The sequence below is a fragment of the Oryx dammah genome, unplaced genomic scaffold (assembly GCF_014754425.2).
Source record: "Oryx dammah isolate SB20612 unplaced genomic scaffold, SCBI_Odam_1.1 HiC_scaffold_16, whole genome shotgun sequence".
In the NCBI taxonomy this organism is placed as follows: domain Eukaryota; kingdom Metazoa; phylum Chordata; class Mammalia; order Artiodactyla; family Bovidae; genus Oryx; species Oryx dammah.
Genome location: NW_024070200.1, coordinates 6,387,708 through 6,411,388, shown reverse-complemented (window position 1 = coordinate 6,411,388; position 23,681 = coordinate 6,387,708).

Sequence of the window (23,681 nt, the reverse complement as noted above, 5' to 3'; positions counted from 1 at the left end):
ATAGTCTGAGGCTTATGGCTTAGGAAGTGGTTTGCTCCCTCCTAACATGGGTGGTCTTCCCCATCTGAAACACTCTGCACCTCCCCACACACCCTCACCAGATGTTTGTGTGACTCACATGCAGCCTACAGAGTGAAACCAGCTCAGTCCCTTGACTTCATTGTCCTTCTTGCTGTTGTTTAGTCGCTAAGTTGTGTACAGCTCTCTGCGAGCCCCTGGACTGTAGCCCACCAGGCTCCTATGTCCATGGGACTTTCCAGGCAAGAATACTAGAGTGGATTGCTATTTCCTTCTCCAGGGAATCTTCCCAACCCAGGGATCAAACCTGTGTCTCCTGCATTGGCAGACGTATTCTTTACCACTGAGCCGCCAGGGAAGCCTACACATAGGGTTGAGGACAGCACCGTTCAATAGAACTTTCTGCAAAGATAGAACGTCCCAGATTTTCACTGTTCATATGCCAGCCCCACGCACTCACTGAGTACTGAAATGAGGAACTGAGTGTTGAATTCTACTTAATTTCAATTAATGTAAATTTAAATAGTGGCAACCCTATTGGACAGTACAAGTTAAGAGGCAACGACTCGTGTTAAGGATCTAAAGGGACTGGAATTAATACAGTTCTGCCAGAGTTTTCAGAACTGTTTAAAAGAAAGAAAGCCAAACGATTTGAAGACCCACTGAAGAAAGAAAGAAAAGGGGAAAACTCATGCACACAGCTGGGCTTAAGGAAGATTCCTGGGGCAGCACTTGGGTAGAGTTAGGGGTGGCGGGAGTAGAGAGAGAGGAGGCAGAAAGATAAGAAAAGACGCCTTTCACTTTATCATCAGCCATTTAACTTGATAAATCAGCCCTGACACTTGACATCAGCTTAGTAGTAAAACCTAGACCCCAGAAGTTCCTCTAGTCAGCGGGATGATTCTCAGGCAGGTCATTAGGTCAGAGCAAGAGTGAGCCCCTGTGGCCACATGCAAGTATAAATCAGAGGACTGGCTATCAGGCTAAAAGGTTAAGACCTCAGGGCGAGGCCACGTGTTATTTCACTGGTTTGTTGGAGAATGTGTTAAACTGGTTGGAAATTGCTTTAGTACCAGTGCACAGTCTCACTGCTTTAGTACCATTGCCTTTGTCTCAAGGCCCAGACAAAGATGTTTTCCAAGTAGTTCCTATGAAAGCTGACAGATTCAGCCGGCTTCTGTTTTGTCCTTCTTTCTCTTTGATCTTTCAAGCCATCTATCTTGAAACCCCTGTCTTCTCATCAATAAAATATGTATAATAATGGTATTGACCTGGTAGCACTATTATGACAATTACATGTAATGCTTATTTCATCCCTAATGCAGAGTATTAAAAAAGCAGAGACATTACTTTGCAAACAAAGGTCCAACAAGTTAAAGCTATGGTTTTTCCAGTAGTTACGTATGGATGTGAGAGCTGGACCATAAATAGGGCTGAGCACTGAAGAACTGATGCTTTAGAACTGTGGTGTTGGAGAAGACCCTTGAGAGTCTCTTGAACTGCAAGGAGATCAAACCAGTCCATCCTAAAGTAAATCAGTCTTGAATATTCTATTGGAAGAACTGATGCTGAAGCTGAAGCTCCAATACTTTGCCCACCTGATGTGAAGAACTGACTCACTGGAAAAGACCCTGATGCTAGGAAAGATTGAAGGCAAGAGGAGAAGGGGACGACAGAGGATGAGATGGTTGGATGGCATCACCAACTCGATGGACATGAGTTTGAACAAGCTCCAGGAGTTGGTGATGGACTGGGAAGCCTGGCGTGCTGCAGTCCATGGGGTCACAAAGAATCGGACACAACTGAGCAACTGAACTGAACTGAATGCAGAGAAGCAGCTCACATAAGTATGTATATGTGTTCTACAGTATCTCTCTAATGTCCTCTCATGGGCTTTGTCTTTTTCCATTACTTTATTCATAATCTTCAAAGACATCACCAGCCCTCATACAACATAAATATAAAGACACAGTGCTTGAATTTGTCAGCAAAAAGTCTCTTTTTCATCTTGGTCATAATATAGCTGTCAAAGGACAGGTAATTATTCCTTCTGCTGTGTGACAGTGAAAGTTGCTATAAATGAAAAGACATGAAATAAATCCCTCATACCTAAAATGATACTAGTGTTAGTAGTGATTATCACTATAAAAGTTGTTGTTTAGTTGCTAATTTGTGTCCAACTCTTTGAGATCCCATGGGCTGCAGTGTGCCAGGCCTCCCTGTCCTTCACTATCTCCCGGAGTTTGCCCAAACTCATGTCCATTAAGTCAAATACAAAAGTAATAAAATAATAAAAATAAATGGCCAGGAAAGAGTCCACCTTTGTACCCCCTGAGCCTTGAAGGAAGAGAAACAGACTCCTACCGATTCAACCCACCTGCATATCAGACATTCTTCCTCACAGGGGGCATCCCACTCTGCCTTTCCCCTACTCTCTGGGAAATACTAACAGCATCGAGTGTCACCAGGGGGTGGTAAGGAGGAGAAAGTAGAGAGGCGAGGATAGGTCCTGCCAAGCCCAGGAAGCCATGTTAAGGACAGGGGACTCTGTCAGAAGACATGAAACATACAACCAGTGAAGAATATTAAAGGAACGGCTTGCCTGAACTGAGAAGGACCCAGACCAAAGGTTCTGGAGCTCAGGTATCAGGGAAGGCTATGTATTTTTTTCTCGTGGAAGTTACAGTCTCTTGTATACAGACTTGTGATCTCAGATCATCTGCATCTTCCCACTTGAGTTGGAGAATAAATAAAGAAATAAATAAAGGTAGATGGAACAGCTGGGAGGCTGCTGAAATAGCCCAATAAAGAGCAGTTGGGGCCTAGGGGGTTGTGTCAGCAGGAGAGAAGAAGGCTGGGTACTTAAAGAAGATGTTTTGGAAAAAAGCACATAGCAATGTATCATCACGGTTTCATGTCTGTCAATAATGCGCTAACATGAATAAAGAACAAGATTTCCTAGTGACACATATTTTCACTCCAAAAGACCACTCCACATTTAATGGCACTCACTCTTTCCTTCCAACTTACCAAATCTCTCTTGAAGTTCAAGTCAATATTCTTTTGGTTTGATACCATTGGTGATGACAGTTTAGCCTTCTCTGGATTATAAAGATTTTAGAGATGAACAGTTTGCTGTTTCAGCAACTCAAAGCCTTCCCTTTCTTTGGCTTGAGCTGAAAAATGTAACGTTGAGTTCCTGGAAGACCCATGTGATGGAAATATCTGGGCTATCCTTTCTCATTCCTCATCTTCCAGGTGCCTTCCACCCATCCAGCCATCACAGTCATAATTCCTCACTTCTCCAGCTCACTTGAATGCCACTGTCTATGAGATATTGAAAGTGAAAGTCACTCAGTACTGTCTGACTCTTTGCGACCCCATGGACTGTAGAGTTCTTGGAATTCTCCAGGCCAGAATACTGGAGTGGGTAGCCTTTCCCCTCTCCAAGGGATCTTCCCAATCCAGGGATCAAACCTAGGTCTCTCATAATGCAGACAGATTCTTTACCAGCTGAGCCACAAGGGAAGCCCAAGAATAGTGGAGTGGGTAGCCTGTCCCTTCTCCAGTGGATCTTCCTGACCCAGGAATCAAACTGGGGTCTCCTGCATTGCAGGCAGATTCTTTACCAGCTCAGCTCTCAGGGAAGCCCTATGAGATATTAGTGCACATAAAAAAGTCCTCCGCAATTCATCTCTCAATTAGAATCTTGCTCGATTTTCACCATTCCTTAAAGACCATCTTTTCTGGAATATGTTGGGGTTTTAGAAACTAGAAGGGTATACAGAAAGCTACAAACTGTCTCTCTAGAAAAATGTACATTTGCACTCATCCATAAAATTCCATGTACAATTTTGGAGGTCTCAAGACTCCTAAAACACAACTATGGATCCTTCACTGAGTCAAGATACCACATAACCCAACTTCCAGGCTAATGTTCTTTCACTGGGTTTCCGAGGTGACTCAGCAGCAGAGAATCCATCTGCCTATGCAGGAGACACAAGAAACAAGGGTTTGATCCCTGGGGTGGGAAGAACCCCTAGAGGAGGTAATGGAAACCACTATAGTATTCTTGCTTGAAAAAATCCCATGGACAGAGGAACTTGGCAAGCTAAAATCTATAGGGTCACAAAAGAGTCAGACACGACTCAGCAACTGAGCCCACACACACACTTTTTCATTGGATAGATTGTACTACGCATGTTGGTATTATTGCCTCAGTAAAACTTTAAGCTCTCTGAAAACTACAAGCCTATCCTTTGCTACTTGGCTCCTGGAGGGTGGACTGGTAGGATCTGAGGTGGTGTAGACCTGAGTTGGTACCTAATTGCATGGAATGTTAGCTGGGTAATCCGAAGCACATCAATGAAACATTCTCAGCTTCACTTCCTGTACTTGCCAGTAGGAGGGAGCAGTTGTGCCTAATACACAGTTTGGCTTCGGAGAGCATGTGAGATTGTCTATTAAAATATCCATTCTGCTGTGGGCACATGGTAGAGTTTCCTTAAATTTCCTCAGTGTTAGTTCACTTATCTCAGGAAAGACTTTTCAAATAGAGAAAGGTCTTGAAAACATTGTTGAAGTCTGTGGAACTGATCATGAAATGGACACAGAAATAAATAGAAGAGAAATAAATATAAATCATCAATAGCATCACCTCTAAGATTTGCGGCTCACTTAAAACTGTGAGTATTAATTTAAAAGTAAGGTCTGTGGCCAAAGATATGTAAGAATATATAGCTAACAGGCAGATTAGATTTCCATACAGTCTTCCGCAATAGTCCACACTTTGAGCTTCGTTTTCCCCCAAAGTGTCTATAAATAAGTTACGAATCTTCAGTGACAAATAACAGAATCCTTTATCTGAACTGACGGAACACAGAAAGGATTAGCTGGCCAGGAACAGTCACCTGTTTACTTAAAAATCAGGTAAAACTTTTTTTTGGTCTTCAGTAAAGGGTGTGACTTCTTTTTCTTTTTTTAAATTGTGTTTATTTAATCATTTCTCTGCATTGGTCTTAACTGCAGCATGTGGGGTCTTGATTGCAGCAGGTGAGATCTTTCATGGAAGGGAGCAGGCTTCTCTAGTTGCAGCTTGTGGACTCCAGAGTTTCAGTACTTGCAGAGCTTGGGCTTACTTCCCCCACAGTATGTGGGATCGTAACTCCCAACCAGGGTTTGGACCCATGTCCTCTGCATCGGAAGGTGGATTCTTAACTACTGGACCACCATGATGTGAGTTCTAGATTGCCTCCCCCGTCTCTCCCTTCCCTTCTCTCCTTCCCAGGTCCCTCTGTTTCTAAGCCCTGTTCTTCTGCAGGGTCTCTCTTAATAGCCCCAGTAAGGCTGCCAGCAGCTCCCAGGCCTATGTGTTTTTCTCCAGATTTCCAATGGAAACAAAGGATCTGCTTCCCATAAAGATCATTTGGAATCAAGTCTCATTGGCATTGGTTGGTCTGAGCAGAGTCATGAGACCCTCATTGGATAGACTGATTTCTGTGCCCACTGGTTGGGACATGCTAGTTGTCTTGTACCCAAGGATCTACCTCTGGAAATGGAGATGGACTCTAGTGTTGGCTAAGCCATGTGCCTACAAAAAAACCTGGTGTGGGGGAGGGGATGTAGTGGGTTGAATGGTGGACTCATGACCTCAGAATGTGACCTTACCTGGTATAAGAGCCTTTGCAAATGCAGTTAAGGATCTGGAGATGAGATCATCTTGGATTAGCACAGGCCCCAAATCCAATAACAAGATGTCCTCACAAGAGAGAGAAAAGGAGAAAACACAAGCACACACAAAGGAAAGTCATATGAAGTCAGGCAGAGCTTGCACTCATGCTTCCGGGAGCCCTGGGAAGCCGGGAAGAGACAAGGAAGGAGTCGTCCCCGGAGCCTGCAACTCTGCCAACACTTTGATTTCAAATGTAAAGCCCCCAGGTCTGTGAGGGAATACATTTCTATTGGTTTAGGCCACCTCAGTTTGTAGTAATTCATTACAGCAACCTGGGAATCTAGGGAAGGGTAGGGGACGGGGAGTAGAAGCTAGAGAAGTAGCCAGGAAGAACCCACTAGGAAGACACATTGGTAGAAACAAACTACTGAGAATCAGGGAAAAAATAATGTATTTACCAAATGGGCAGTGAGTTCTCATATAGTGTCAATCAAGATAGGTACTTGTAAGGGATTGATGGATGAAACGAAGTCCCTGTCCTCTACGGGCCCAATATCTAAAGTGAGACAAGCAAACAGAACGGAAAGCCCCAGCGCGGCAAGGACAGTGAGAGCAGTCTCTCCCCTCAGCAGGCAGCCTTGCAAAGGGATGGGATGTCAGAGGCATCACAGCAAAAGCTGCCTTAAGGAGATAAGCCTTGGTTTGGATCTAATAAGCCGAGAAAGAGTTAAATCAGCAAGGAAGAAGAGAACAGATCTGCCCCTGAGTCTACATTCTCTTGAGGACTTCCAGGTTCCCAATGAGAAACTTGGCAAATCTTTTGGACTCTCCAGGGAAGCTTTCACTCCACTTCTCCACTCCTTCAATGAGCACATTCACGGCTCCTCCTGGAGCACGCTTTGTCTCTGGAGCTTCTCCCCCTTGGAGGCACACATTCCCCACGGTACGCCTTCCTGTTTTCCTGTGTTTTCTGCACACCATCAAGCTGAGCCTCCTTTTCCCCTTAGTTCTGACAACCAGATCCGTTAAGGCTGGTTGCCTCCATTTGCCTTGGACACATCTTCTGCATATAGATTGATGAGTTTAATCAGCGAATCAGGAGAAAGCCTTGGGCATCAATCACTGTCAACGTGCCTTCTTTCTAATTTCTGATTTGCTGCTTCCCCCTGCTATGAAGGCAATCACATAGCTTCTCTTAAAGGTGATGCTGAAATGCTCAAAGTTTTGAATTTGCCTCTGGTAGGAAAGCTCTGATAACATCTTTCAGTTTAATCAGTCAGAGAGAAAGAGGCAGTGGAGAGAAAGAGAGGGGAGGAGGGGATGGCTGGCTTCTCTTCAGGGTTCATGCTTCTCTGAAGAAGGTTCATGTGTCTTCACAGGCATCTCACTCTTGACCACGAGTTACTCAAGATCCAGGTTGAGGGAGATGGTGCTATTAGTTCATTTAGAATTTGAAGGAGCCTGTTTGCTATTTCTTACATTGCCACACTGCTAGCCCCTTATCTTCTATTCAGTTTTAGAAAGCATCCTGGCAGGACAGAGACACAAGAAACTTCTCTCTCTTTTTGTGTGTTCTGTTGAGATAAAAGCCTGTGTTTCCATGAGTGTTTTACAAAGACATAATAGCACGATGCTACCCAGAGTCTCCGGCCTTCCCCTGTGGCTCAACTGGTAAAGAGCCTGTCTGCAATGTGAGAGACCTGGGTTCAATCCCTGGGTTGGGAAAGATCCCTTAGAGAAGGGAAAGGCTACCCACACCAGTATTCTGGCCTGGAGAATTCCATGGACTGTAAAGCCCATGGGGTCGCAAAGGGTTGAACATGACTGAGTGACTTTCACTTTCACTTCCACCCAGACTCTCCAAACCCTGGGTCCTCCACTAGACTGTTCTGACAGCATTCATCAGTTCTTGCATATGGATTTCACCTGCAAAATCCACCTGTCACCCTGCCCAACACAGGAAACACAATCTGATGATGTCACCCCCACAAAACCAGAAAACAGGTCTGATTTTGCAACAAGAGTTCAGAACTCTTGCACCGATATTCCTTCAGTAATCCACTTACTAATCCATATGTTCAATAAATATGCATTAAATGTTTGCTATGTGAAAGAAGGAGGAGGAACACTCCAGAATTCTTGCCTGGAAAATCCCACGGACAGAGGAGCCTGGCAAACTACACAGTCCACAGGGGTCACAGAGTTGGACGCCACTTAATGACTAAACAACAAATATGGAAGGAACTATTTTAGATTCTGCACAAACAGCAATGAATAAAACTGCTCCGCTTCTCATAGAGGTTATATTGTGGTGTGCAAGGCTTTCCATGATCTGGACCCAATATAATTTTGAATTGATATATTGAGGTATAATTTACTTTAAAATGAAGCTATTTTAAGTACAATTTAGTGTGGTTTGAGTAAAGAATAAACCCATGCAATCACCACCACAGTCATGAGGGCATTTTCATCACCCCAAATTTCTCTCTTGCTTCTTTTCTAGACCTACCTCCCGCCCCAACACACTGTCTTAGGCAACCACTGCTTATCTTCCTGCCATTCTACATAACTTTGTCTTTGACTGACATGATATTCCCAGGTCAATCTCATTGGCTTTAAGTCTCATCACTCTGACACATTGCAAAATGTCCTCCAGTTCTCAATATATGAGAATTCAAGTACTGTCACATTTTCTCCAACACTGGGTTTTATTTGTCTTTTAATCATTTTAGTGCGTGTGATGCAATGTCTCCTTGCAGTTTTAATTTGTGTATTCCTGATTTCAAATCCTAAAAGATGATGCTGTTGAAGAGCTTCACTCAATATGCCAGCAAATTTGGAAAACTCCGCAGTGGCCATAGCACTGGAAAAGGTCAGTTTTCATTCCAACCCCAAAGGAAGGCAATGCCAAAGAATGTGCAAATTACCACACAACTGCACTCATCTCAAAAAGTAATGCACTCATCTCTAGCAAATTAATGCTCAAAATTAGCCAAGCCAGGCTTCAACAGTACTTGAACCACAAACTTCCAGATTTTCAAGCTGGATTTAGAAAAGGCAGAGGAACCAGAAATCAAATTGCCAACACTGAAGTCTCAGCTTCAGCATCAGTCCTTCCAGTGAAAATCCAGGACTGATTTCCTTTAGGATTGACTGGTTGAATCTCCACAGACTGGTTCCAAATTGGGGAAAGCTATATATTGTCACCCTGCTTAATTATCTTATATGCAGAGTACATCATGCAAAATGCCAGGCTGGATGAAGCACAAGCCAGAATCAAGATTGCTGGAGGAAATATTAATAACCTCAGGTACACAGATGATACCACCCTTATGGAAGAAAGCAAAGAAAAACTAAAGAGCCTCTTGATGAAAGTGAAAGAGGAGAGAAAAAAAGTTGGCTTAAAACTCAACATTCAAAAAGTGAACACCATGGCATCCAGTCCCATCACTTCATAACAAACAGATGGGGAAACAATGGAAACAGTGACAGGGTTTATTTTCTTGGGCTCCAAAGTCACTGCAGATGGTGACTGCAGTCATGAAATTAAAAGATGCTTACTCCTTGGAAGAAAAGCTATGCCCAACCTAGACAGCATATTAAAAAGCAGAGACATTAATTTGCCAACAAAGGTCCATCTAGTCAAAGCTATGGTTTCTCCAGTAGTCATGTATGGATGTGAGAGTTAGACTATAAAGAAAGCTGCGTGCTGAAGAATTGATGCTTTTGAACTGTGGTGTTGGAGAAGACTCTTGAGAGTCCCTTGGACTGCAAGGAGATCCAACCAGTCAATCCTCAAGGAAATCAATACTGAATATTCATTGGAAGGACTGATGCTGAAGCTGAAACTCCAATACTTTGGCCACCTGATGTGAAGAACTGACTCATTGGAAAAGACCCTGATGCTGGGAAAAATTGAAGGCAGGAGGAGAGGGGGACAACAGAGGATAAGGTGGTTGGATGGCATCACTGACTCAATGGACATGAGTTTGAGTAAGCTCTGGAGTTGGTGATGGTCAGGGAAGCCTGGCATGCTGCATTCCATGGGGTCACAATGAGTCAGACATGACTGAGCAATTGAACTGACTTACTAACTGCTAATTAATGTTGTTGAATTTCTTTTTAAAAGTGTATTGACTCCCTGTATATCTTCCTTTGTAAATTGTTGTTTTAAAGCATGTTCTCAGCCATTACAAAGAATACCTTTGAATCAGTTCTAATGAGGTGGATGAAACTGGAGCCTATTATACAGAGTGAAGTAAGCCAGAAAGAAAAACACCAATACAGTATACTAACGCATACATATGGAATTTAGAAAGATGGTAATGATAACCCTATATGTGAGACAGCAAAAGAGTCACAGATGTATAAAACAGTATTTTGGACTCTGGGAGAGGGCAAGTGTGGGATGATTTGGGAGAATGGCATTGAAACATGTATATTATCATATGTGAAATGGATCGCCAGTCCAGGTTTGATGCATGAGACAGGGTGCTTGAGGCTGGTGCACTGGAATGACCCAGAAGGATGTGATGGGGAGGGAGGTGGTGGGGGTGGGGGGGCGATCAGGATGGGGAACACATGTACACCCGTGGTGGATTCACATCAGTGTATGGCAAAATCACTACAATATTGTAAAGTAATTAGCCTCCAATTAAAGAGGGTTGGTTGTTTACCATAAATTTAGTTGCAGGTGAAGTTGTCTGGATACTAGCCCTTTGTCAGATGTGTATATTGTATGTATGAGATTGTGTACCTTACTTTTTCATTTTCTTAGTTTCTTTCAAAGAGCAGATGCTTTTAACTTAGCACTGCTTTTTTCTTTTATAGTTTGTAAATGATATCTTTGCCTACCTCACTTGCAAGTAATTGTTCTCTGTTCCTTTTAAAAGTTTTAATACTTTCTAGTCTACTTTGATTTCTCAGACCTATTGCAGTTTAATTTTTCTTTGTGGCATGAGCTTTTATTTCCCACCACCACCCTCAAACTCCAAAGTTGTCCCAGTAGCTATACTTTGAAAAGACTATCCTTTCCCTGGTTGGTCCTTTATTGGAAATTATTTGACAAACTCTTTGTGAGTTTATCTCTGATTTAGCTGTGCTGTTCCATTGATCTAGATGTCAGTCTTCACATACTGACTTTACCTTTATTCAAATTGGGGTTGATTTTTTTTTCTTTCAGCATTGAAATACATCATTCAATTGTTTTCAGACTTGTATACACTCTGACAAGAAACTGCATGGTTATTTTTAAATTTGCCTCTTTGTATGTAAAGTACCAATGTCTCAGGCTGCTTTTTAAGAAATAGACTTCAAAATATTTTAGAACAGTTTTAAATTTAGAGAATTATTACAAAGATAATACAGAGAGTTCCTATATACCCCACACAAGATTTTTACCATCTTAATAGGGTAAATGTGTCACAGTTAATGAACTGATATTGATACAGTATTATTAACCACAGTCCATGCTTTGTTCAGATTTTCTCATTTTTTTTTCTAATGTCTTTTTGTGTCCCAGGGTCCTAACCAGGGTCCCATATTATGTTTAGTCTTCATGTCTCTTTAGATTTCCCTAAACTACAGTGGTTTCCCAAACTTCATGATAGCAACGTGGTTTGTCACTGGTCATGCTGACCTTGACCCCCTGGCTGAGATGCTGTTCATCAGGGATCACTCTGGCTTCTTTGTGGTCCATGGGTGTTGAGTGTGTTGCCATAGATACCTGCAGACACTCAGTCTCTCCAGGGCAGGGCTGGTGATGAGAGCATGTTGCTGCAGCTCCCTGTCTCCAGGGCCCTCTGAGGGGGCCTCATCCTCTCCATGTGCTGCAGAATTAGGGGGAAGCCTATTCACTTTCTGCTTGGAGTCTAAAGGCCATCACATTTCTGTGAAAAGCCATCAGACTTTCTGTGGAAAATTAAATCAGGTACTACTCTTCAGGATATTTCCATTTTATTGAGGATAAAGTACAATATAATTAATGAAACCTCTCAAGGTGCTGGGTGGAGATATCTCTTCTTATCTTGCCTCAATACAACCCCATTCTCCAAACCATCTGCATCTCCTGCAGGCATGGAGTCATGGTGAGGGCAGAAACTATGCATGCTTTGCTAACATTCTGAGCCTGGCACATGGCCTGTAACACAGTTGTTCAGTTGCTAAATCATGTCCAACTCTTTGTGACCCCACGGACTGCAGCAGGCCAGGCTTCCCTGTCCTTCACTATCTCCAGGACTTTGCTCAAAGCTCACGTCCATTGATTTGGTGATGTCATCCGTCTCATCCTCTGATGCCCTCTTCTCCTCCTCCCCTCAGCCTTTCCCAGCATCAGGATCTTTTCCGATGAATCAACTCATCACATCAGGTGGCCAAAGTACTGGAGCTTCAGCATCAGGCCTTCCAATGAATATTCAGGGTTGATTTCCTTTAGGATTGACTGGTTTGATCTCCTTGCTATGCAAAGGACTCCAAGAGTCTTCTCTAGCCCCACAATTCAAAAGCATCAATTCTCCAATACTCAGCCTTCTTTATGGTCCAACTCTCATATCCACACATGACTACTGGAAAAATGACTTTGACTATATGAAGCTTTGTCAGCAAAGTGATGTCTCTACTTTTTAATATGCTGACTAGGATTGTCATAGCTTTTCTTCCAAGGAGCATGCCTCTTTTAATTTCATAACACAGTAAAAAATGAAGTCACTCAGTCATGTCTGACTCTTTGTGACCCAATGGACTGTCGCCTACCAGGCTCCTCTGTCCATAGAATTCTCCAGGAAAGAATACTGGAGTGAGTTGCCATTTCCATCTCCAGGGGATCTTCCCAACCCAGGGAACAAACCCAGGTCTCCTGCACTGCAGGCAGAGGCTCTACCATCTGAGCCACCAGGGAAGCCCTATTTCATAAAACAGTATGTTATAATTATTAGTAATGTCCCTGCCTATAGGTAATAAACAGTAGTTTAAACCAAGTGGCATTTGCTCTTTATCTATCAGTTTAGTTTGTCAGCTCAGTGAGAGGACCAGGAGCTCACCATGATCCACCTCTCATCTCCATCATGCTCAACATGATGGCTTTTCATGCCTTAGCTTTTTGCCTCATAGTTCCAAGAGGGCTGCCATAGCTCCATGTGTCCTATCCTCACATGTACACAGCCAAAGATGGAAAGCAAGGGATTACTGGGTGACAAAGAATTCTCCTCATGAGACCTTCTCTTTTTCAGGGAATCCTCCTTCTTCCCAGAAGCCATTCAGTTTATTTCCCTTTATGCCTTATTATTTATAGCTGAGTGACCACTTGTAGCTGCAAAGGAAGCTAGAGGTCAATAAGGCAAAAGAGGTTGGGAATAAATGGAGGATAGTAAACCACAGTACCCAACACATGGTCCTTAGGAAATATGTGTTGGGTGGGCAAGAAAACCACTTGTCTGTAAACACTAGCCCTGAGAACAGTCTGTTGGGAAACTTCATATCCAATACTGGCTCCAGTGCTTTAACGTCCTTTGACATCTAAAGCTCAAGAAGGTCCAAAGTCACAGAGCTAATGAAGTGTTGAAATTGCCCCCGGTCTGCCTGCTGTCAGAGTGCAAGCCATTTCTAGTTTCATGAATACAGCATCCCTGGAAGTGACCACAGCAATCCAAAGCTGAGTTCTCATCCCCAAGTTGATGCTCATAAATGGTCAGACCCTCCCAGAGCTACCAAACTGTGAAACAAATGGACAGTTGTGAGACAGGAACTCCAAACTTGGCAACTGCTCAGAGATTTAGTTCAGAGATGCTTCTTTCATTCTTATTAGTCAGCTATAATATTTCTGGCACCAGCCAAGAACTTATTAAATGTAACTCACTGTGGTTGCTCATGCAATTTATGTTTTTAATTTTGTAAATAGTGTCTCATGTCTATGGTCAGAAGAGGGGTTTGGTTTTGCACATATGCAAATATAGCCTTCAGTTACGTCATGCCATAGTTCCAAAATATGGCTTTGTTTACCAGATGAAGATGCTGACAGCTGCATTGCAATGTCCATTGAATCATAGTCACTCATATAAAGGGAGAGATAAAAGACATCAGTAATGTGTGACATATGACACACATCCACACACATCCACATGCAGAAGACACTAATGCAAGCCCCTGAAAAGCTCAGAGCCACACATCCTGACATATACTTACTTACACACAAAAACTTGGTTTTATCATATTGTCTTATAAAATCCCTTTTGCTCCTTACTTTGACAAGACTTTGGCTAGTATAATTTCAGTTTGAATTCTGCCTTCCAAACCAAAGATATGACGAGTAAGAGAATAAAGAAATAAACCAACTGTCTGTCCTAAGTATAAGAATCAGAAAAACAACAATACCCCCTCAATATCTACAGCCCTTGTCACAGGCATGTTTTCAATAGTGGAGCACCAGGGCTTGGCACACTGTTGTGAAGGTGCAGATGGAGGGAATATGGGTTCGGGTCGGGGGAGGAACTTGCTCAGAGTCACAGTGGTAGATTGACTGCAAAAGACGCACTCCTGCCCTGCCTCAGTCATCCAGGTACTTTGCATCATCACCGTGCAGTACCCTTCCAAGGTCAGTGGAATGACGGTCTGCCTCACTTCTAGATTCAGGCTTCAGGACTCATTCGTTATCCATTTTGGACAAAAGGAAATTAGAAGCAAGCCCGGACATTTCAAAAAGTCTTTGCTCCCTTTGGCTTCCTCTCTTCCTTCTCTGCAATTGCTGTGAAAGCATGACCAGGCCAGCCTGCTAGGGTGAGGAACGTGTTGCCCAGAGCCAGGCTGCCCCAGTTGTCCTCACTGAGGCCATCCTAAACCAGCTGACAGCTGGCTGACCCCAAACTGCAGCTGACAACTGATGCTTGAATGAGCCCAGCTGAGACTTGAAGAGCTACCCAGCTGCCCTATAGAATTGAGAACAATAATAAATATCATTTCAAGCCACTATGTTTGTGGGTAATTTGTTGCAATCAGTGACCGAGACATAGCTGGTTATAGATCTAGACTTGATTCCCCAAACTCTTGACTTCAATACAGTGAGATGTTTTTCCAGTACCCCAGTTTTACAGAAGGAGAATCTGAGGTGCTATGAAATTAAGTCAACTGAATCATTTAAAGTTATGCAGGTAGAGAAAAGTATTGTTAATTATTTTAAGGACTTCCTTAACCTTCAAGAATATATTCTGAGTATAGCACTTCTTTCTGATATGAAATGGCATGTGCATAAACTCTACCCACGACATCAGGGGCTCAGGGAGAGTTTAATAAATTCATCTTTGAGGGAAAGGCAGTGTGGTTTTGCATCTGAGTCCTCTGCCCCACCAGGATGGCTTTCATTCAAGCCAGACCCTCCCAAGCCCACTCCTCCCTCCCACACTGTGTGCTCTCCAAGGCAGGGGGCAAGTGTTCTTGACCCTCTCTCTTTATCCTTAATATTCAGACCAATCTTGCTAGTCTTTCACCAACCATGCACTCCATCTATTTTCTGCAGTATCTGAGTAGAGGCCCTCATCACTTCAACTGGACCCCAACACGAGCGGGACACTAGTCAGGTCCAGGGGTGTGGAGGTGGCGCAACACTGCCCTGATCCCCCTCAAGAATGCAGCTAAAAATTCTAGGCTCCAGTTGCTCAGCCCTGTCTCACTTCTCAGGCCATTCACATTTTTTACTCCCCCTTTTCCATATTGTTCATCAGAAAATATCACTTCCAACTCTAGACAGAATTCAAATCCTTGACCTTGAGGTATGGTCCTCTCTGCCCAAGGTCTTCCCACTTTTATCTGTCCATGTCCAAAGTACATTTTAATATCTACCTGCCAAACAGCAATGAATCCAGGATTGGTATATTTGCCCAGAACTGATACTCTTTCACTTCCAAAATTTGCCCTCCCTCATGTCACTGGGACACCTTGGTACATGCCCGTGGTTTGGCACTAATATCATTGATTGCTGTGATAATTACCCTTGTGTTATATTTGAGGAAACCAAGTCTCAGAGACCTTGTCTCTAGCCCATGTGATGACTTGGCATTGGGCAGGGCGTGGAATTGAACTATAGGGTTTCTCCAGTGGCTCAGCAAGTAAGGAATCTGCTTGCAATGCAGGAGGTGCAGCAGACTAGGGTTTGATCCCCGGGTCAGGAAGATCCTCTGGAGGAAGAAATGGCAAACCACTCTAGAATTCCTGTCTGAAAAATCCCATGGACAAAGGAGCCTGGCAGACTACAGTCCAAAGTGTCACAAAGAGTCGGACACTACTCAGCAACTAAGCATGCACACATGCTGAGATTTTAAGTCAGAGTCCTTAACATCAGGGCAATTTTCTGTGTTTACAATGACTTGACACCAGGCCACTTCTGGGACTCTGACTGGTAGTAGTCTTTGCTGGGATGAAGGAATACCTTCTTTGTGAGGTATTTGTGTAGACACTGCGTCTACAGCTACAGCCTGGTCAGGTCTCACAAGCTTTTCTGCTCCCTGGACAAGGCCAGTCCTCCCTTCTCTGACTTCAGAGTCATCTCCATTCTCAGAAATCAATCCCAAAATAAAATACAAGGCAATAATGAACTTTCAACTCCTTTTTAACACTCTTTTCTCTCCTGTCCTATTGGCCAAGCCACTTCTTCCCCAGGAACTGAGAAGAGATTTTATTTTGTTGACCTGATTTCCACATACTTAGCTGCATTTCCAAAATCTTTCAGAGCAGCCTCAACCACCACAGAGACTCTAGTAGCTTCTACAGGCATTCCAGCTGGGTGAGTGCATATGCATGCAGTGCCCCAGGGGATGTATGCTACCATTTGATGAAATATATATTTAGAATGCCTAATATGCATATTAATTACCCCATAGAAGGCAGTGACTTTTTGAGAGCAATCCCATTCCGTTATTTGAAAAACATTTTTGAGAATTCTGGAGAAAAACAACTGCAACACATGCTTTCTTTTAATTCCATATGCTGGAGACCGATGCTGTCATATCGTGGAATGATGACTGTCCGGATTTTAGGTTTTGCATCACATGAATGTAAAGCGTCAGCCCTCCCATGCATTGCCCTTTTTATCTTGAGCCCTGACTTTCCAAGCACCGAATGCAGAGATTTTACATGTTGAACTCAGTTCCGTTCGGTTCAGTCGCTCATGTGTGTCTGACTCTTTGTGACCCCATGGACTGCAGCATGCCAGACTTCCTTGTCCATCACCAACTGCTGGAGCTTACTCAAATTCATGTCCATCGAGTCGTTGATGCCATCCAACCATCTCATCCTCTGTTGTCCCCTTCTCCTCCCACCTTCAATCTTTCCCAGCATCAGGGTCTTTTCCAAAGAATTAGTTCTTCACATCAGGTGGCCAAAGTGTTGGAGTTTTAGCTTCAGCATCAGTCCTTCCAATGAATATTCAGGACTGATTTCCTTTAGGATTGACTGGATGAATCTCCTTGCTGTCCAAGGGACTCTCAAGAGTCTTCTCTAATACCACAGTTCAAAAGCATCAATTCTTCGGTGCTCAGCTTTGTTTATGATCCAACTCTCACATCCATACATGACTACTAGAAGAACCATAGCTCTGAACATTGAACACAAGTTAGAGCGAATTTTAAAGCCAGATTAGGAAACAAGGAGTTCTTGAACCCCAAGAACAACCACTTTTGTATATATTATATTCATTTATTTTTATTTAATGAAAAAGAACCCTGTGGGGAAGAATTATATCCCCATTTGATTCATGTAGGAAATAGGTCCCAGGAGTTTGTGACCTGTCTATAGCCATGTGGTTTGTTGGTGGAGTGGTCAGGATTCAAACAAAAGATCATAGTTTTAGAGATTGTGTAGTTTGTATACTAGGTAATAAACTCTAATGAATGCCTTTAAAAATAGATACCTAAGTGGGTTGGGCCTATGTCTGTCAGAGTGCTCCAGGAAACAAAATCAACAGGACACACGTGTACACGCACACACAAATTTATTTTAAGGAATTGTCTCATGAAAAGATGAGGGCTGGTAAGTCTGAGATCTATTAGTCAGGCTGGAATGATAGAAGCTCAGTTATTCTTCTCCAGGAAACCTTGGTGTTTACTTACAAGGCCTTAAGGATCAGTAAATTTTCTACAGTTTGTGAGGTTATTGGACTGACGCTGAAACTGAAGCTCCAGTATTTCGGTCACCTGATGCAAATAGCCAACTCACCGGAAAAGTTCCTGATGCTGGGAAAGATTGAGGGCAGAAGGAGAAGATGGAATCAGAGGATGAGATGGCTGGACAGCATCACTGATGCAATAAACATGAACTTGGGCAAACTCTAGGAGGTGGTGAGGGACAGGGAGGCCTGGCATGCTGCAGTCCACGGGGTCACAGAGTTGGACACAACTGGGCAACTGAACAAGACCAACTGCATTTGCATCAACAACTCAAATCTTATCCTCTCTGCATCCATGCCCTTCACAATGCGACTTTTGAGGTCCTCCCATCAGCAGTTGTGAGTATCTTTCAGTCACATGATGTGTTTTCACTGAGGGGATGTCAGCATTTGGGACACAGGCAAAAACGCTTGTACACTCATGCTTCCTTTCTGCTTCTCAGCCTTTATTATGAGACCATGTCCAGTCAGATGTCCAACCCAACCTGATAAAGAATAAACACCTGGAGCAGAGTTGTACCATCTGTCCTGGGTGAAGCTGTTCATGCCATGCTATAGCCAGCGACCCCCAAACACTGAAACAGCCTAGCCACAACTCGAATAAATGCCCAAGACCATAATAACTAGAAATAGAGTAACTAGAAAAACTGTACACCACAAGTCAAGAAGATGCTTATTTTATCAACTTACTAGGTTTTGCACTGATTTTCCACAGACAATTATGTGAGGAAGTGAATTTGTCATGAGCCTGGAAAAGGATCCGTGTCTCTAAGGATATCAAAAAGATATCATTCCAAATACTAGAATTAAAATTAGATAATGATATTATGGCTTCTTGAGATCAACTGTAAAAGTAAAATCAAGTTTCTTTAAACAAAAACTATGGGTATATTTCAAATCCCCACAATGCCCTATACGGTTAGTTTACATAATCCAATATTTTCATTAAGAATGGTATAAGGAAGATATTGTACTTTATCTCAAAATAGCATGTATTATTGAAATTTTAACTCATAAAATAGTATAATTTTGAAAGTTCTGATTTTTATTTATAGGGGTTACTTGGAATTGTCACAAGTTGGGAGCAAATTTAGGGTTCTCACCTCCTATCTATACCATACTCGATTCACTAAGACAGAAGGAATTACGGATAATAAATTGTATATTTACCAATTCACCCAAAGAGCACTGACTGAGCATCTACAAAGGACTGGCAATTCCCCCAGAGATAAATCTTGCCTCCATGTAACCTTCACCTTCTCCAGCAACTGCTGCACAAGGTGAGCCCACCGTTCCGTGAGTCACAGAATGGTGCATCGGCGTGTCCCCTCCACTTCTGTCCAGGCTTCTGCTGGAGTCTCTCTCTCTCTCCTTAACTTACAAGTGTTGTCACTTCATCCATGGAGACTGGGTCCACCATGTCTCAGAACACTGCTGATCTTCCTTCAAAACACTTTCTGTGGAGGCTTCTTGCTCATCATTTTTACCTCTGGATTTCATCTATACTTCACATATATGTTTCTATACTCAAATATCACACCAGTTAAACTTAACTTCTTTGCATGTATTTGTCAACCACTGTTGTATTAGCTTCTTAGAAAAAGGGACTACAAATGTTTGCCTTGAAATATATAACAAAAGCTATGAGATATGGACACTCTAAGACTGCCCCCCTGCAACTAAACTTGGCTTCTGTTCCCTTAAAATCATGAAGGAGTAACCTCTGAAAAGCCAATATAACATCTTTTTCTCTAGATTCCAATCTGACTCCACCTAACTAGAACCTCACAAACAGAAGTACCTACAGAGACAAACATTGGGAGAACATGATGAATGCACCCTAAATGCTCCCTAACTTGGAATTATATATCAGTTCAGTTTGGTTCAGTCACTCAGCCGTGTCTGACTCTTTGCAACCCCATGAACTGCAGCACACCAGGCCTCCCTGTCCATCACCATCTCCCAGAGTTTACCCAAAATCATGTCCATTGAGTCGGTGATGTCATCCAACCATCTCATCCTCTGTCATCCCCTTCTCCTCCAGCCTTCAATCTTTCCCAGCATCAGGGTCTTATCAAATGAGTCAGCTCTTTGCGACAGGTGGCCAAAGTGTTGGGAGTTTCAGCTTAAACATCAGTCCTTCCAATGAATACTCAGGACTGATCTCCTTTAGGACTGACTGGTCAGATCTCCTTGCAGTCCAAGGGACTCTCAAGAGTCTTCTCCAACATCACAATTCAAAAGCATCAATTCTTCTGCACTCAGCTTTCTTTATAGTCCAACTCTCACATCCATACATGACCACTGGAAAATCCATAGCCTTGACTAGATGGACCTTTGTTGGTAAAGTAATGTCTCTGCTTTTTAATATGCTGTCTAGGTTGGTCATAACTTTTCTTCCAAGGAGTAACTGTCTTTTAATTTCATGGCTTCAATCACCATCTGCAGTGATTTTGGAGCCCCCCAAAATAAAGTCAGACACTGTTTCCACTGTTTCCCTATCTATTTCCCATGAAGTGATGGGACCAGATGCCATGATCTTCGTTTTCTGAAAGTTGAGCTTTAAGCCAACTTTTTCACTCTCCTCTTTCACTTTCATCAAGAGGCTCTTTAGTTCTTCTTTACTTCCTGCCATAAGGGTAGTGTCATCTGCACATCTGAGGTTATTGATATTTCTCCCAGCAATCTTGATTCCAGCTTGTGCTTCATCCAGCCCAGCATTTCTCATGATGTACTCTGCAAATAAGTTAAATAACCAGGGTGACAATATACAGCCTTGACGTGCTCCTTTTCCTATTTTGAAACAGTCTGTTGTTCCATGTTCTTAAAAGGAAGGTCAGGTGGTCTGGAATTCCTATCTCTTTCAGAAATGTCCAGTTTATTATGATCCACACAGTCAAAGGCTTTGGCATAGTCAATAAAGCAGAAATAGATGTTTTTCTGGAACTCTTGCTTTTTTGATATATGTATATACACATGCACAAATAACATAATATGTATTTCTGTAAACAAATATAAATGTTTGTATATACATCAAGCAGAGAGCCTATATACAAATAAATTTTACATATTAATGTATGTATATACATATATATATACAAATAATTTACTCTCACCAAATAGAAATTTACCATATACAATATGAATATGCCTTAACTTACAATATTATGCACATATATATAACACATACACACACACCTATTGTATAAGTTATTATTTGTTGAGAGTAAATAATTTCAGGATTTTTTAATTTATTAGAAAATGAAATACAATAATAACAAAATAGACTAATGGAATGCTCCTCTGAAAGAGCTGGAGTTCCTCTGACACTGGAGTCACCCCAAGTCCCAGAGTTAGAAGAAAGAACCATGGTGTTCAGCACCATGGACAGTGGTACACTTGCTCTAGTCACACTGTGACTAGGACACCTGGAGCTCCAATATTAAATGTATTACTGTAGTGAGGGATGGTAGAAAGGAGAGATAGCCTTCACTCAAGGGCTATATGACTTCCATATCAACGGTGGTGTACCCATGAGCCAGGAAACCTGTATCTACAGCAGACACCAAGATATGTGTGCTGTTGCATACAAATGGCAACATTATCAGCTGCTGCAGACTCACCAACTTTTTATAATATGGATCAGTTAACTATAAGGTCTATATAATGAGCCTGTGTGCACGTTCAGTCCTTCGGTTGTGTCTGACTCTTTGTGACCCTATGGACTGTAGCCCGCCAGGCTCTTCTGTTCATGGGATTGTCCAAGCAAAAATACTAGAGTGGATTGCCATTTTCTCCTCCAAGGGATCTTCCTGACTTGGGGATTGAACCTGCAGCTCTTGCATCTCCTGCATTGGCAGGTGGATTCTTCACCACCTGGGAAGCCCTTAAAATGAGCAGTAAACTCCAAATATTATCAATACAATGAGAGAAACATGGCATATTGTCTATGCAGCAAAATCTGACTCAGTGAAACTTAAGTCATAATGTGACTAAAGGAAAATTCCAGGGAGGGAGACAGTACAAGGAGCTGAAGTGCTGGGCGAAGTCTGAACAGAGCATATGAGCTGTCATGCCAACAGCTGGCAGTATGGCATGTGAGGGAGCCGTTGGTCATGCACAGAACACATCATATAGAACATGGGATCATAGCAAGAGACAAAAGCAGAGGAGTTTACTACCCAGGAAAACTCTTTCTGCTGCCTCTTTTCTCACCTTAATTTAGCCCACATCCTTAAATCTACTCCATGCTTACTCTCACCTCCTCAGATAACTCTTCCAGAACATGGGCTTGATTTATTCCCTTCAACCTAATCATCTGTCCTCTCTGCTGATTAATCAATTCAGTCACTTATTAATCAATAAATGTTTACTTCAGTTCAGTTCAGTTCAGTCACTCAGTCGTGTCCGACTCTTTGCGACCCCATGAATTGCAGCATGCCAGGCCTCCCTGTCCATCACCATCTCCTGGAGTTCACTCAAACTCATGTCCATCGAGTCAGTGATGCCATCCAGCCATCTCATTCTCTGTTGTCCCCTTTTCCTCCTGCCCCCAATCCCTCCCAGCATCAGAGTCTTTTCCAATGAATCAAGTCTTCACATGAGGTGGCCAAAGTACTGGAGTTTCAGCTTTAGCATCATTCCTTCCAAAGAAATCCCAGGGCTGATCTCCTTCAGAATGGACTGGTTGGATCTCCATGCAGTCCAAGGGACTCTCAAGAGTCTTCTCCAACATCACAGTTCAAAAGCATCAATTCTTCGGTGCTCAGCTTTCTTCACAGTCCAACTCTTGCATCCATACATGGCCACTGGAAAAACCATAGCCTTGACTAGATGGACCTTTGTTGGCAAAGTAATGTCTCTGCTTTTCAATATGCTATCTAGGTTGGTCATAATTTTTCTTCCAAGGAGTAGGCGTCCTTTAAGTTCATGGCTATAGTCACCATCTGCAGTGATTTTGACTTAGCACCTAGTATATGACAGAATCTCTTCTAAGCCTTTAAAAATTGCTCAAGCTATTAGACCATTGTGTTTATTATTTATTCATTCATCTAATAACTCAATAATCATTTAATGAGGCCCAAGTGTTACAAAGTGTTAGTTGCTCAATCAGGTCCAACTCTTTGCAACCCCATAGACTGGGGCCCACCGGGCTTCTCTGTCTGTGGAATTCTCTTGGCAAAAATACTGGAGTAGCTTGCCTTTCCCTTCTCCAGGGGATCTTCCTTCCCAACTCAGGGATCGAACCCAGGTCTCCTGCTCTGCAGGCAAATTCTTTTTCATCTGAACAAAGAGACAAGCTCTGTAATCAAGGATCTGTTAGTGGAGTGGGTGAGGCAGGTATGGAAAAGACATCATAGCACAGTGTGATAAGTCACCCCAGAGAGAAAGGATGTTAGGTGAAGGCAGAAGGAAGAGTTATTGACATTGTTGAGGATTTTGGAAGCTGCTCCAACCTCAAAGATATACTAAGCATTTCACACGTGGCCAAAATTATGCTAGGCATTTTCACTCGTTAGTATTCAAAGCAATCCTATGAAGTTGATGATAAAATAGGAAATTGAGGCTCATGTTCACTCCCCATGTAAGTCAGAGAGGCTGCAAGTGGCAAAGCTGGGACTCAACACCATTGACTTGAGTCTGGGGTTTTCAACTCAGCCTGGCCCCCTTCCAAAAGTCTCCAGAGGGGCTGCATTTGAGTAGAGCCTTGAAGAGCAAGTGAGATTTTGTCATGCTGCCACCTGTGAAGTGGCAGAGATGACAAAGAAACCCAGCCAGGTGAAGGGGCAGAGGGGCTCCCACCAGGCAATGAGCAGCCCCCCACTGCCACCCTCAGGGGACTTC